The sequence below is a fragment of the Bos indicus genome, chromosome 25 (assembly GCF_029378745.1).
Source record: "Bos indicus isolate NIAB-ARS_2022 breed Sahiwal x Tharparkar chromosome 25, NIAB-ARS_B.indTharparkar_mat_pri_1.0, whole genome shotgun sequence".
In the NCBI taxonomy this organism is placed as follows: Eukaryota; Metazoa; Chordata; class Mammalia; order Artiodactyla; family Bovidae; genus Bos; species Bos indicus.
This window is the reverse complement of record NC_091784.1, coordinates 38,576,268-38,588,855: the sequence shown is the minus strand read 5'-3', so window position 1 is coordinate 38,588,855 and position 12,588 is coordinate 38,576,268. Positions and strand designations below refer to the sequence as shown.

Sequence of the window (12,588 nt, the reverse complement as noted above, 5' to 3'; positions counted from 1 at the left end):
CAAAGCAGCAGTCCTGGTCTCTGTCGCTGTCAGTGCAAATATTCATGAGCACATTTTAAAACCTTGTTCAAGCAGAAATAAAACACAGAAGACTAAAGCTTGTGGGTAGATTGACATTTCCTTGTCACTCATCATATACCAGAGACCAGGTCCTGCGGGAATAATGCACCCCAAACCCTGGCTTTCTGTGCTTAAGGGAGTGGCGTGGGTCATGAAGGGTCTGTGTCTTGGCAAGACTCAGGACTGGCAAGAAATACTGCATTTACTTTCTTTGAAGTCTATTTATCATCAGATACCATATATATAACAGACATGTAATACATAGGCACAGTTTAAAAAGTCATCATAAATTGCATACCAACAACCAACGGCTCTATTTAAGAAATGTTTGTTCAGGAACTTCCCTGGTGGTCCAGAGAAGGCGATGGCACCCCACTCCAGTACTCTTGCCTGGAAAATCCCATGGATGGAGGAGCCTGGTGGGCTGCAGTCCATGGGGTCGCTAAGAGTCGGACCAGACTACGCGACTTCACTTTCACTTTTCACTTTCATGCATTGGAGAAGGAAATGGCAACCCACTCCAGTGTTCTTGCCTGGAGGATCCCAGGGACGGGGGAGCCTGGTGGGCTGCCGTCTCTGGGGTCGCAGAGTCGGACACGACGAAGCGACTTAGCAGCAGCAGCAGCTGGTGGTCCAGTGCCTAAGACTCCTTAGGCAGGCCTCCTCCCAAGGCAGGGCGCCTGGGTTCCTGCCTGTCTCTTGTTGTTCTGTCACTAAGTCCTGTCTGACTCTTTGCGACCCCATGGACTACAGCAGGCCAGGCATCCCTGTCTAGGGACAGTGGAATGACTGAGTGGTATCTGTCTGCCCCCAAAAGGGCAATGGATCTGACTTGGGGGGAGCTCTCCGAAGTCCTTCCCTTGGGAACAGGCACTATGAGCCCTTGGAGTCTCTGCTGTTTTGCACTGGCCTGTAGGCCTTCGGTTGGAGCGGGGTGGTCCCCTGGGGTCAGCCACGCCCCCGGAGGTTGACCTCGCCCCCTGGCGACAAGGGCACGCCCAGTTCCTTCCCAACCGGCTTTGTCTTTCTACCCCGGGGGACCGAGGGCCACACGGTTGCTGCAGACGCAGCCGTCATTTTCCCCAGGGCAGCAGCGCTGGTTCCCAAGCCACCCGCTAGAAGCCAGGGCCTCTGGCAAAGCAGAAGAATCGAGGTATGGCTTAACCATAGTTTGCAATCAAAAAGATCCCATCCTCCTGGACCCAGGACAGGTCTGCGCAGCGTGGGTGTGGCGGGGTGCGCTCAGGAAACACCCCCACCTCCACCCGCCCTCACCCCCAACCTCGTGGACAGAGTCCCAGGTGCCTGTGGTCCCTCAGACAGGAGCTTTCAGAGCCCAGGGACCTCTCCTCATAGCCCCACCTCCTGCTCTATTTTAGGAGTTTCCAGTGCAAGAAATAGGAAAATGGAATAAATAAATATATTCTTGCTTCCAGATGAGAGAGGAGGCAGAGTGGAGAGGGCTCTGAGGAAACTTTCAGAGCAGTGTCTCCTGAGAACATTCAGACTGGCTCCCAGCTTGGGCAAGGTGGGGGCCCTGCTTACCTGTGGGGAGACTGAGGCCCCAAATTTCTAAAACAGCTAAGATTCAATTCCAGGCCTTTAGTACATTCTGTGTGCTTGGTCTGTACACCTTCTTCTCTTAATAATATGATGTAACCTTTTTGTTTGTTTTTTTGTTTGTTGTTTTGTTGCTAAGTCATGCCCGGCTCTTTGCGACCCCATGGACTGTAGCACACCAGGCTCCTCTGCCTGTGGGATTCTCTAGGCAAGAATACTGGAGTGGGAGCCATTTCCTTCTCCAGGGCATCTTTCCAACCCAGGGATCGAACCCATGTCTCCTTCTTGGCAGGTGAATTCTTTACTGCTGAGCCACCAGGAGGCCAATCTTTTTTTTTTTCACTAGAATGTAATTTAAAATATTGGCCTATTTACAAATCAAGGTGTGTACATGAAGCGGCTGACCTGGAAAGCCCAGGTGAGGGGGCTGGCCTGTGGCGAGAGCCCTGATTCCTTCCTCAGGCTTCTGCAGGGAACGCTGAACCCCTTCTCAGCAGCTCAGAGTCTGCTTCCCTGGCTTCTCTCTGCTGAGACACTGTCCAGGCCCTGACCCAGATTCCAGTTAAGCCCCAAGCATGTCCGCACAGAAGCACCCGACAGCCATTGTTCACAACCTCTCAGCTGGTGACAGCTGGTCGGGGAGGGCCTCCTGGCCTGATGACAGCAGGCCTGGGTGGCTGGCTTCTGGATCCAGCTGCTCTTGCTGTGTGTCCTTGAGCAAGCCACTGCTCGTCTCTGGGCCACCTGGACGGTGGCCTGGAGCTCCTGACATCTCTTCAATCTGGAATCCAATTGAGGGGGTGGTCTTTACAACAGTTCCTCATGATGATGCTCCAGGGCAGCTGACCTTTAGTTAAGCTACCTGACTTTCCCTAAAAAGGCAGACAAGTCTGTTATTCCCATTTTACAGATGAAAAAAACTGAGGCTCGAGAAAAAGAAGGAACTTATTAGTGCAGAGGTCCACCCAGAATCTGGCCCTGGACGTGCTGTCCTGAAGGCATGTTTCAGGCAGAAACCCAGGGCCTGGGCCAGAGATGGGGAATGTGCCCCCCTCAGTAGAGGAGTTATTACTGGAAGCATCCGTGTGCCCCTGGGGACAGCCCCCAGGCCATCTGCAGGCACCCAGGACAAAGCCCTGTTTCCCTCCCTACCTCTCTCTCTCTCTCTCTCTCTCTCTCTCAATCAGCAAATATTTGCTATTGTTCATGAGCTGCTGCCATGGTTACAGGCATCCCGGGAGCTGAGGGTCCAAGTTGGACTTTAAACTCTTTAAAATTCAAGACCTAGAGTAAACAGCTTCTCGAAACCTCAGTCCTGTAGTCCCCATCATGCCATGCTTTGAGCCCTTTGCTGGCTGAGGGGTGGGAGAGGTGGAGGAGGGACCCCACAGCCCTGAGTAGGGGAAAGAGAGCCTGAAGTCACACAGGCCCCACTTCCAGCCCCAGGGTTGACCCCTGCTCTGAAAAGTGCCACCCCTAGGCAGCTTCCAGTGACCCCAGAGGACTGAGTTCTGAGACTCCCTCCACCTCAGCTGTGGATCCTGAGTGAGGCAGGGTTCTTTGAGCCTTAGTTTGCTCATCCTTAAAATAGGGGTGATTATAAAGTAAGCACCCCAGGACTTTTTTTTTGAAGTATAGTGATAAGCATTGTTGTGCCGATCTCTGCTGTCCAGCAAAGTGACCCAGTTATACGGGTATGTACATTCCTTTTTTATATTCTTTTCCTTTCTGGTTGATCACAGGGTATCGAGTACGGTTTACTGTGCTGTACGGTAGGACCTTGTTGTTTACCCATTTTAATTGTAATAGTTTTCAGGGACTTCCCAGGGGGTCCAGTGACTAAGACTCTGAGCTCCCAAAGCAAAGGGCCCAGGTTCAAGCCCTGGTCAGGAAATTAGATCCCACATGCCACAAGTTAAAAAAAAAAGAAGAAGAAGAAATCCCAAGTGCTACAGTTGCAGATTAAAAATTCTCAGTGCTGCAACTAAGACCCAATGCAGCCAAATAAATATTTTTAAAATAATAAATAAATAAATGTAATAATTTGCATCTTCCAACCCCAAACTCCGAGTCCATCCCTCTCCTTCCTCCCTCCCCTTTTTCAACCACAAGTCTGTTCTCTGCATCGATGAGGCTGTTTCTGTTTGTTGTTGTTCAGTCACTAAGTTGTGTCCAACTATTTAAGACCCCATGGACTGCAGCACACCAGGCATTCCCTGTCCATCACCAACTCCCAGAGCTTGCTCAAACTCCTGTCCATCGAGTCGGTGATACCATCCAACCGTCTCATCCTCTGTCGTCCCCTTCTCCTCTTGCCTTCAATCTTTTCCAGCATGAGGGTCTTTTCCAATGAGTTGGCTCTTTGCATCAGGTGGCCAAAGTATTGGAGCTTCAGCTTCAGCATCAGTCCTTCCAGTGAATGTTCAGGGTTGTCGAGCTACATTTTAGATTCCACGTATAAGTGCTATCCTGTGGTATTTGTCTTTCTCTGTCTGACTTACTTCGGTTAGATGATACTCTCTAGTTGCATCCATGTTGCTGCAAATGGTAGTATTTCCCCAGGGCTTATTTTGAGGAGTAAAGCCGTCAGCTGAGAACATACGCGCTGAGTGGGAACATGTGAAGTGGATAGAAATCCAGAGGTCTGGTTACAATGGATGCAAATGCCCAAGGTTACTCCTCTACACACCTTCTCTGAGAGACTGGGGGCCAGTGATTTGACACGTTGGAGCAGCCGTTTCCTGCCTGTATGAGACAGCCATCACTGCACAGCGTAGACTTGCTTTGAGGATTGAAAGAGCTGAGATGAGCGTTAGTCATCCCTTGTCGCGTGACAAATTCCTCGCAAACTGAGCGGCTGAAGACAGCAAACTTTATTATCTCAGGGTCTCCATGGGTCAGGAATGCGGGAGTGGCTTAGCTAGGTGGTTCTCGTTCAGGATCCTTTGTGAAGTGACGGCTGGGATGTTGGCCGGGCTGCAGTCTCTGAAGGCCCCACTGGGCTGGAAGACCTCCTTTCCTCACGCGGCTGTGGGCAGGCGGCCTCAGTCTGTACCAGGTGGGTCACTCCAGACAGGGCAGCTGACTTCCCACAATTATTCCGAGAGCACCTCGGATCTTCTGTAATCTAATCTCAGAAACATCTGCTGTCTTCTACGGGTCCAGAAGACCAACCTTGGTGCCACATGTGGGCGGGGTCTGCTCAAGACGGCGCACACAGGAGGTGGAGTTCCCAGGGGCCACCTTCAAGGTTGGCTGCACCCCAGGAAAGGGTGGTACTGGGACCTAGTGACTCCTCAGTATGTGGGGGCGGTCCAGTCGTTATGCGGGGTGCAAACCCAGAACCGGGAGCGTCTCAGGCTGGAGAAGCCTAATGACTTAGGCTGGAGACTTAGGCAGGAAGAAAAGACCAGACCCACACTGGGGCTCCAGGCCCAACGAAGGCACAACTCCCTGGGGCCAGGCCAGGAGACTAGGCCACCAGATCTAGGGCCGGGAGTGAGGACGCGGAGCAGGAGTCAGAGATCAGGTAGGATCAGGCAGCCTGGGTCAGTTATGGCTGAGAAGCCACGTGGACCATCCCCGCCCCTTTCTTCTCCCAAAGTGGCCGAAGCCCAGAGGGCGCTCTGTGGAGCAGGGAGGCAGGCTGGGGTGCAGGGGATGCCCTGGACCTTCTTGTCCCTGGAGACGCTCTCTGAAGTTGCAGACAGCCCTGGTCGCTGTGTGAGCTCTGGCCGTGACGAGCCGGCCCTGCTTGGTCTCTTACTGCTGCTTTCTGATGTGAGTCTGTGCCAAGCCTCAGGCAGCAGCCGCCTTGCCTGCAGTTTCCAGAGCATCTCATTACTCGCCTGTGTTCCTGCCGCTTCATTCACCCTCCTTGGGGCTCAGGAATGAATTCAATGATCATCGAAGCGCCAGGGAGATGCCAAGAGCCTGGAATGAGATTCTCTCCATGCACCAACGCCCTCCCATTGCCTGAGACTCCGCTCAAATAACATGGCCCCAGAGAGGCTCTCCTGGACCCCGTCTCAAATGCTCCATGCTTTCTAAGTTCGACTTTGTTTTGCCTTCTCCAGAGCAGACTGCTCTGCACCATTCCCTCATGTCAGTCAGTTCAGTCACTCAGTCATGGCTGATTTTTTGCAACCCATGGACTGCAGCACGCCAGGCTTCCCTGTCCATCACCAGTTCCCAGACCTTGCTCAAATGCATGTCCATTGAGTCGGTGATGCCATCCCACCATCTCATCCTCTGTTGCCCCCCCTTCTCCTCCTGCCCTCAATCTTACCTAGCATCAGAGTCTTTTCCAATCAGTCAGTTCTTTCCATCAGGTGGCCAAAGTATTGGAGTTTCAGCTTCAGCATCAGTGCTTCCAATGAATATTCAGGACTGATTTCCTTTAGGATGGACTGGTTGGATCTCCTTGCAGTCCAAGAGACTCTCAAGAGTCTTCTCCATCACCACAGTTCAAAAGCATCAATTCTTCAGCACTCAGCTTTCTTTATGATCCAACTCTCACATCCATACATGACTACTGGAAAAACCATAGCTTTAACTAGATGGACCTTTGTTGGCAAAGTAATGTCTCTGCTTTTTAATATGCTAAAAAGTTGGTCATAGCTTTTTGTCCAAGAAGCAAGCATCTTCTAATTTCATGGGTGCAATCACCATCTGCAATGATTATGGAGCCCAAGAAAGTAAAGTCTGTCACTGTTTCCATTGTTTCCCCATCTATTTGCCATGAAGTGATATAGCGATATATTGATTGCTTGTTTTTGATTGACTGATTGATGACTTGATCACTATTGTCTCCCCTGGGACTGGAAGCTCCTGAAGAAGGAGGAAGCAGGTCTGTATTATTCATTCTGCCTTCCCCAGAGCCCAGCCCCCTGCAGCACCTAGCAGGTTCTCATGTAAGTGTCTGCAGAAAGTGAATGAAGAAGGGAAGAGGTCATACTTCCCTGAAGAGCGCCTGCCAGGCCCGATGGAGTGGCTGTTACATTTTGAGACAGGGACAAGGACCAGCATGACCTCTGAGGGTACCTGGGATCAGCTTTTCCAGCTACAATTTCAGACCCAGGCCATGTTGCCTTTAAGTCACAAGAGAAGCTGCCCCATTTCCATTTCCATTGGCGCTAGTGGTAAAGAACCTGCCTACCGATGCAAGAGACAGAAGAGATGCAGGTTCAGTCCCTGGGTTGAGAAGATCCCCTGACAGAGGGCATGGCTACCCACTCCAGTATTCTTGCCTGGAGAATCCCATGGACAGAGGAGCCTGGCGGGCTACAAAGGGGCTGCAAAGAGTTGGACAGGACTGAAGCGAATTAGCACGCAGACTCATAATCACCCCAAAATGAGTGGCGGGGACAGCAAATATTAAACCCCAGTTAGCAGGGAAGCAAAGGAAAAAAGGAGACAAACACCAGCTCTGCTGGAATGTCAATCATGTTTCCAGCATCAACATGAACATTTTAACAGCCTTTCTTTGAGCCCACTGAGTTTCCAGGCTTTTCTATTGGGTAAATGTGGGCGATCGCTGGTAAAAGTGGGGGAAGCAGTGTGACTTAGCAAGAAGAATGAAGGCACTACTGGTCTGCCATCTGGCTACTGTGGGTACAATTGCCAGCTGTGCAGCTATTAAGTGCTTGCTGTGTGCTAAGCCCCAGAGAAGGTCCTGGTAAGGTCCCAAGATGTTAGGGCCTGCTCAGGCTGTGGCCCCAAGTGAATGTCCTTTCTTCCCCATCTCTCTAAACTCTAAAATCAGCTCATCCTCAGACCCTGCTGCTTTCCGCCTCCTCCAGGAAGTGTCCCTGAACACTGATTCTCCGCTGCATCTGCACAGCTGTTCAGAGTGTGCTGAATCCTCTGGCCCCCAGCATTCTTTAACCCCCTTCTTCACTGTGTCAGGCAGGGGAGGCCACACCTGCCCCCAGGGCTGGGCCCTGGCTGTCCTAAGCCAACTAGAGGAACCCCGCTGGGTGCTGGGCATGCTGGAGGCCAAAAGCGTGTCATCAGGCTTCTGTTGTCTCCGAGGAGCTGGCCCTGTCCTGTGTGGGTGGGACAGAGACTCTGCCTACAGGCGTCACCAGGGCCCCAGGAGTGACTGTGACCTGAGCATGGACCTGCTTTCTTTGGCCTTGCCCCAGACATAGCCAGGGGCTGCTTTCTTTTTTGGGGGGCGGGGCGCCTCCTGGGATCATGGAAATCTAGGAAGTCATGGAAGTCATGGGGTCTAGGAAGGAGGCTGGCCGACCCCCTGACCGCCCTCTGTCCTGAGGTCACTTCCTTACCGAGGAGGGGCAGGAAAGGGCCTCAGGGACTGTGCCACTCATGCCGCCCTGGACCCACTGTGCAATGGCATGAGGATGGGGTCTCTGAAGCCCCCTGGGAAGGATGCTGGGCTTCGGCGTCTAACGGTTTGGCTGGTCTCCCTAAGTGCCCCCCACAGGTGGCTGACCTGTCCACGCCCAGGCAGCAGCATCAGCCCCGCCGTTCCCAGCAGTGCTGGCTGCCCCAGCGCCTCTGTTTGTGGGGAATCAGAGCTCAGAAATGTGGCCAGTGCTGTCCTAGGTCTTTGCTCAAAACTCGACAACCCCCACTTTTAGCAGGAATTAGCATAAATCTTTAGGTTGTGGAGTCCAGATGTAAGAAAGGAAGCAATAGAGAGAGACAAACAAAAAAATCCAGGCGGATCCAAACGGACCAAGGTGGGGGCGAATCTGACCTCCAACAGACCTTGAGTCTCACACTGTGTATTGAACGACAGACCAGACAGTGGAGACCAAACAAGGACAAAAAGAGGGGGCACCCCACTCCCTCGGAAAGCCCTGCCCCTGCCCCACAGACTGTCTGTGCCTCCTTACTATGAATCTCGCTCCCCCTCCCTTGTCTCTACTCTTTAAAATTAAATCCCCATCGCCAAGTGGGCAGGAAGTTGATCTGTGCGCGAAGTTCCCCTTCTCCACTCTTTGGCTACTGAATAAAGCTTGTGCTGCATGGACCTCAGTGTGTTTGGAGATGAGGTCTTGAGGAGGGTCAATGGGCTGTGGGGGCCCTAATCTGATAAGATTGCTGTCTTATAAGAAGAGAAACAGGGAGACTTCCCTGGTAGTCCAGTGGCTAAGACTCCGAGCTCCCAATGCAGGCCCCCCGGGTTCAATCCCTGGTCGGGGAACTGGATCCTACGTGCCACAGCTAAAAGACCCAGCATGCCACTACTAAACATCCTGTGTGCTGTATCTGGGACCCGGTGCAGCCAAATAAGTAAATAAAAATAAATATCTCTTTAAAAAAAATAATAAAAGGAACAGGGTCCTCCCTGGCAGTCCCAGTGACTAAGACTTCATCTTATAATGCAATGGGTACAATTTCCATTCCTGGTTGGGGAGCAAAGGTCTCACCTGCCTCTCGGCCAGAAGAAACAAGACATAAAACATCAAAAGCAATATTGTAACAAATTCAATAAAGACTTTAAAAAATGGTCCACATTAAAAAAAAAAAGTCTTTAAAAAAGAGGAACAGTGTAGTCAATATCTTCTAATGACTTATAATGGAAAAGAATCTGAAAAAGATTATGTATGTATAACCAAATCACTTTGCTGTTCTCCTGAAACATTGTGAATCAACTATATTTCAATAAAAAAATTTTTTTAAAGGAAAGAGAAGAACAGACACCAGCGCTCTCTCCCTTTGCCATATGAGGACGCGGTGAGAAGGCAGCCATCTGCAAGCCAAGAGAAGCCTCAGGATGAAACCTGCATGGCCAGCACTTTGATCTTGGACTTCCAGCGTCCAGAACTGGGAGAAGTCAGTTTCTGTTTAAGCGCCGCAGTCTTGGGTGTTCTGTCACGACAGTCTGGGCAGAATAAGACAATTATGATGACTTTAACCAACACTGTGGAGCACCTACAATGTGCCAGGCACTATTTCAGAAAATTTAAAGAAATCCCTGGACTTCTCTGGCCATCCAGTGGCGAAGACCCCATGCTTCCAATGCAGGGGGCGCAGGTTTGATTCCTGGTCAGGGAACTAAGATCTCACAAGCCACACGGTGGAGTAAAAAAAACAAACAAACAAACAAATTTCTGCTACGATGGAGTTCATATTCTAGTAAATGTATTACATGATAATATGTATGCAATATCCATCTATCTATCCATCTATCATAGATATAGTAAAATTGTCAGATGGTAATTGTACTAATCAGGGTTCTCTAGAGAGACAACCAACAGGATATATATAAATAGAGCAGCAGGTGCCGAGACCCTGCAGTGAGAACAGAGAGTAGGAAGAACCCATGTGTGGCAGAAGGAGGGAGGTGGTGAGACAGGAGTGGGGGAGGTCTCCAAGGCCGAAGCTTCTGCAACACCCCAGTGAGGACTCTGGATTCTATTCAGCGTCCTGGAAGCTGCTGGAGGGTGGAGACCCTGGTGTCATCTGACAGGTGTTCATGGGACCGTCCTGGCTGCCGTGGGGACAGGGAGGACAAGGAGCCTGTCCTACCGACTCAGGAGGGAAGTGACGGTGGCTGAGCCCAGGGAGGCGGCAGTGGGGGTGGTGAGGAGGGCTTGGATGCTGGATCGATTCTGAAAGTAGAACCGACAGGGTTTCCCAGCAGATCGGCTGTGGGTGCGAGAGGAGGAGGGCGTGAGGATGACTCAGGTTCGGGCGGGAACTCGGGGGACGGCGATGCGATGCCATCGGCTGAGACGGAGCACCAAGGAGGGGGGGTGGTGATGTGGTCAAGTGTCGGCCGTGAAGACGGAGGTGTGCGTGGCATCAAGTGGAGGTGTGCGCAGGTGTGCACAGGTGTGTGCAGGTGTGCCTGCAGGTGCCCAGAGGTTGGGAGACAGTCAGGCTGTGGTTAGGAACGTGGGAGATCCAGGCATGGAGGCTGCACTGAAGGGAGTCGAGGTGGGGCCCTGGGTCCTGGGGGGCTCTCCTGGGTGAGAGGTCAGGAGAGCAGAGGAACAGAGCAGGAGCTGCTGGTCACAGAAAGAGCAGGTGCAGGGTAGAGTCCTGGGGAAAAGCATTCAGTGTGTTTCTGAAAGGAGAGAGAGACCCGCGCTGGAAGGCATACCACCCCCCCAACAAATTCACGCCCACCTGGAGGCTCAGCGTGTGACCATAGACGAAGCGTCTTCGCAGGTGTGATCAGTTGAGATGAGATCACACGGGATCAGGGTGGCCCTCTGTCCGGTGACAGGCGTCTCTTGTTTTGTTTTGATTTTTGGCTGTGCTGGATCTTCATGGCTGCGTGGGCTTTTCTCTAGCTGCAGAGAGCGGGGCCTGCTCTTGGATGTGTGTGTGGCTTCCCATTGCAGTGGCTTCTCTTGTGGAGCACGGGCTCTAGGGCGCACGGGCTTCAGCAGTCATGGTGCACAGGCTGAGTTGCCCTGTGGCAGGTGGGATCTTCCCAGACCAGGGACCGAACCCGTGTCTCCTGCATTGGCAGGCAGATTCTTTACCACTGAGCCACCAGGGAAGCCCTGCTTGGCATCTAATTAGAAGAAGAGAGGACATACAGAGACACAGAGGAGAAGGGAGGTGATGGCAGAGGTAGAGATCAGAGTGATGTGTCTACAAGCGGAGGACACCGAGGGCTGCCGGGGGCCCCCAGAAGCCGGAAGAGGCCTGGGGAGGATGCTCCATCAGACTCTGGAGGGGGAGTGTGGCCCCAGCAGCATCCTGCCTGTGGCCTTCTGGCCTCCAGCCCTGAGAGAACAAATGCCTGTTGTTTTAATCCACCCAGTTTTGAAGATGCTTTGTTCTTGCAGCCCCAGGAATGTAACAGGTGGGTACCCAGGTGACGCCCAGCCCACCCCAGGGGACATCCTTAGCCAGAGGGTAGGCACCCTGGCCCTCCTCTGCCGCTGGGACACTAGTGACCCTCTGTGGGAAGACTCTAGAGGGGTCACTGGTGACCTCTGTCCAGGGGACCAGGGCTGGGGTGCCCTTCTGCTGCTTTTCAGCGAGCCCCTTCCCTGCCTTGTTGCCTTACCGGATGAATGGCTGTAACGGCATGTGCTAGACTCTTACTAAAAAAATACTTTGTTGTTTATCTGAATTTGGATTTAACTGGGCCTTGTGTGTTTTTATTTGCTCAACATGGCAACGCTGCTCCCTCTCCACTTGTTCCGGCGCCCAGGATTTGTGGCTGGGCCCACGTCGGCCTCCCAATGTAGCCCCTCCCCCGCCTCTGCCTCCCCCCCACACCACTCCGTTTCTCGTCGGCCGTGTGCAGACACGCTTTCCTGTTACACCTACGTCCCCGTGCACGAGGAGTCAATAACAGTTTTAGGGAGACAGTACAGTTGTCATGGGGAAAAAAAATGGAAAGAATTCAGAGTTCGTTAGGCAAGTTAATCAAGTTGCCCAACCATGCCTCGCCTCTCCTGGGAGCCATCTGGCACTCCCTGAGCAATGCTGGGCCAGGGAACAGGACAGGAGGACCTGGGTGATCGTCACCTCACGCCCGGGAGGAGCGGCAATGGTCAGGACCCCCGCACTGGCTCTCACACTCCTCTGCCTTCAAGCGAGACCCCCAGATGCTGCCCTTCCACCATGTTTCTTGAGACCCTGCTGTCTGCCCCTAACTCCCCGCACCCCCACCCCCAGGTACTGGGGCAGCTGGACGGTGCCCATTCTCACAGGGCTGATATTCCAGGGGGAGGCAGTCAACACAGAAGTGAGAACTTAGGGAATAACCGCCTCTCAGCTGCAGGGCTATGCCCCCACCCCCACATCCCACCAAGTTCCCTGGCTGCCTGACTCCCCATTTAGAGGGAAGCCAGCCTTGGGTGAAGCCCAAGACAGAGCAGAGAGACAGAAGAATCCGGGTCCTTGGTGTGGTCAAACAGCTGAATTGAGCCCAACTTAGAAGCCCACCTCCTCAGCACTTTTCAGTTTTCTGAGTTAATAAAGGCCCTTTTGGGGGCTTCTCTGGTGGCTCAGATGGTAAAGAATCTG

At 52.5% G+C, this 12,588-nt stretch overlaps 1 long non-coding RNA gene across 1 annotated transcript; it reads left to right on the top strand.

Moving 5' to 3' along the window:
- Positions 1-1,080: 1,080 nt before the first annotated feature.
- On the top strand, positions 1,081-9,689 carry LOC139179625 (uncharacterized). The gene is made up of 2 exons (XR_011563948.1): positions 1,081-1,213; positions 9,276-9,689. It is a non-coding gene; the product is annotated as an uncharacterized lncRNA (long non-coding RNA).
- Positions 9,690-12,588: the final 2,899 nt, after the last annotated feature.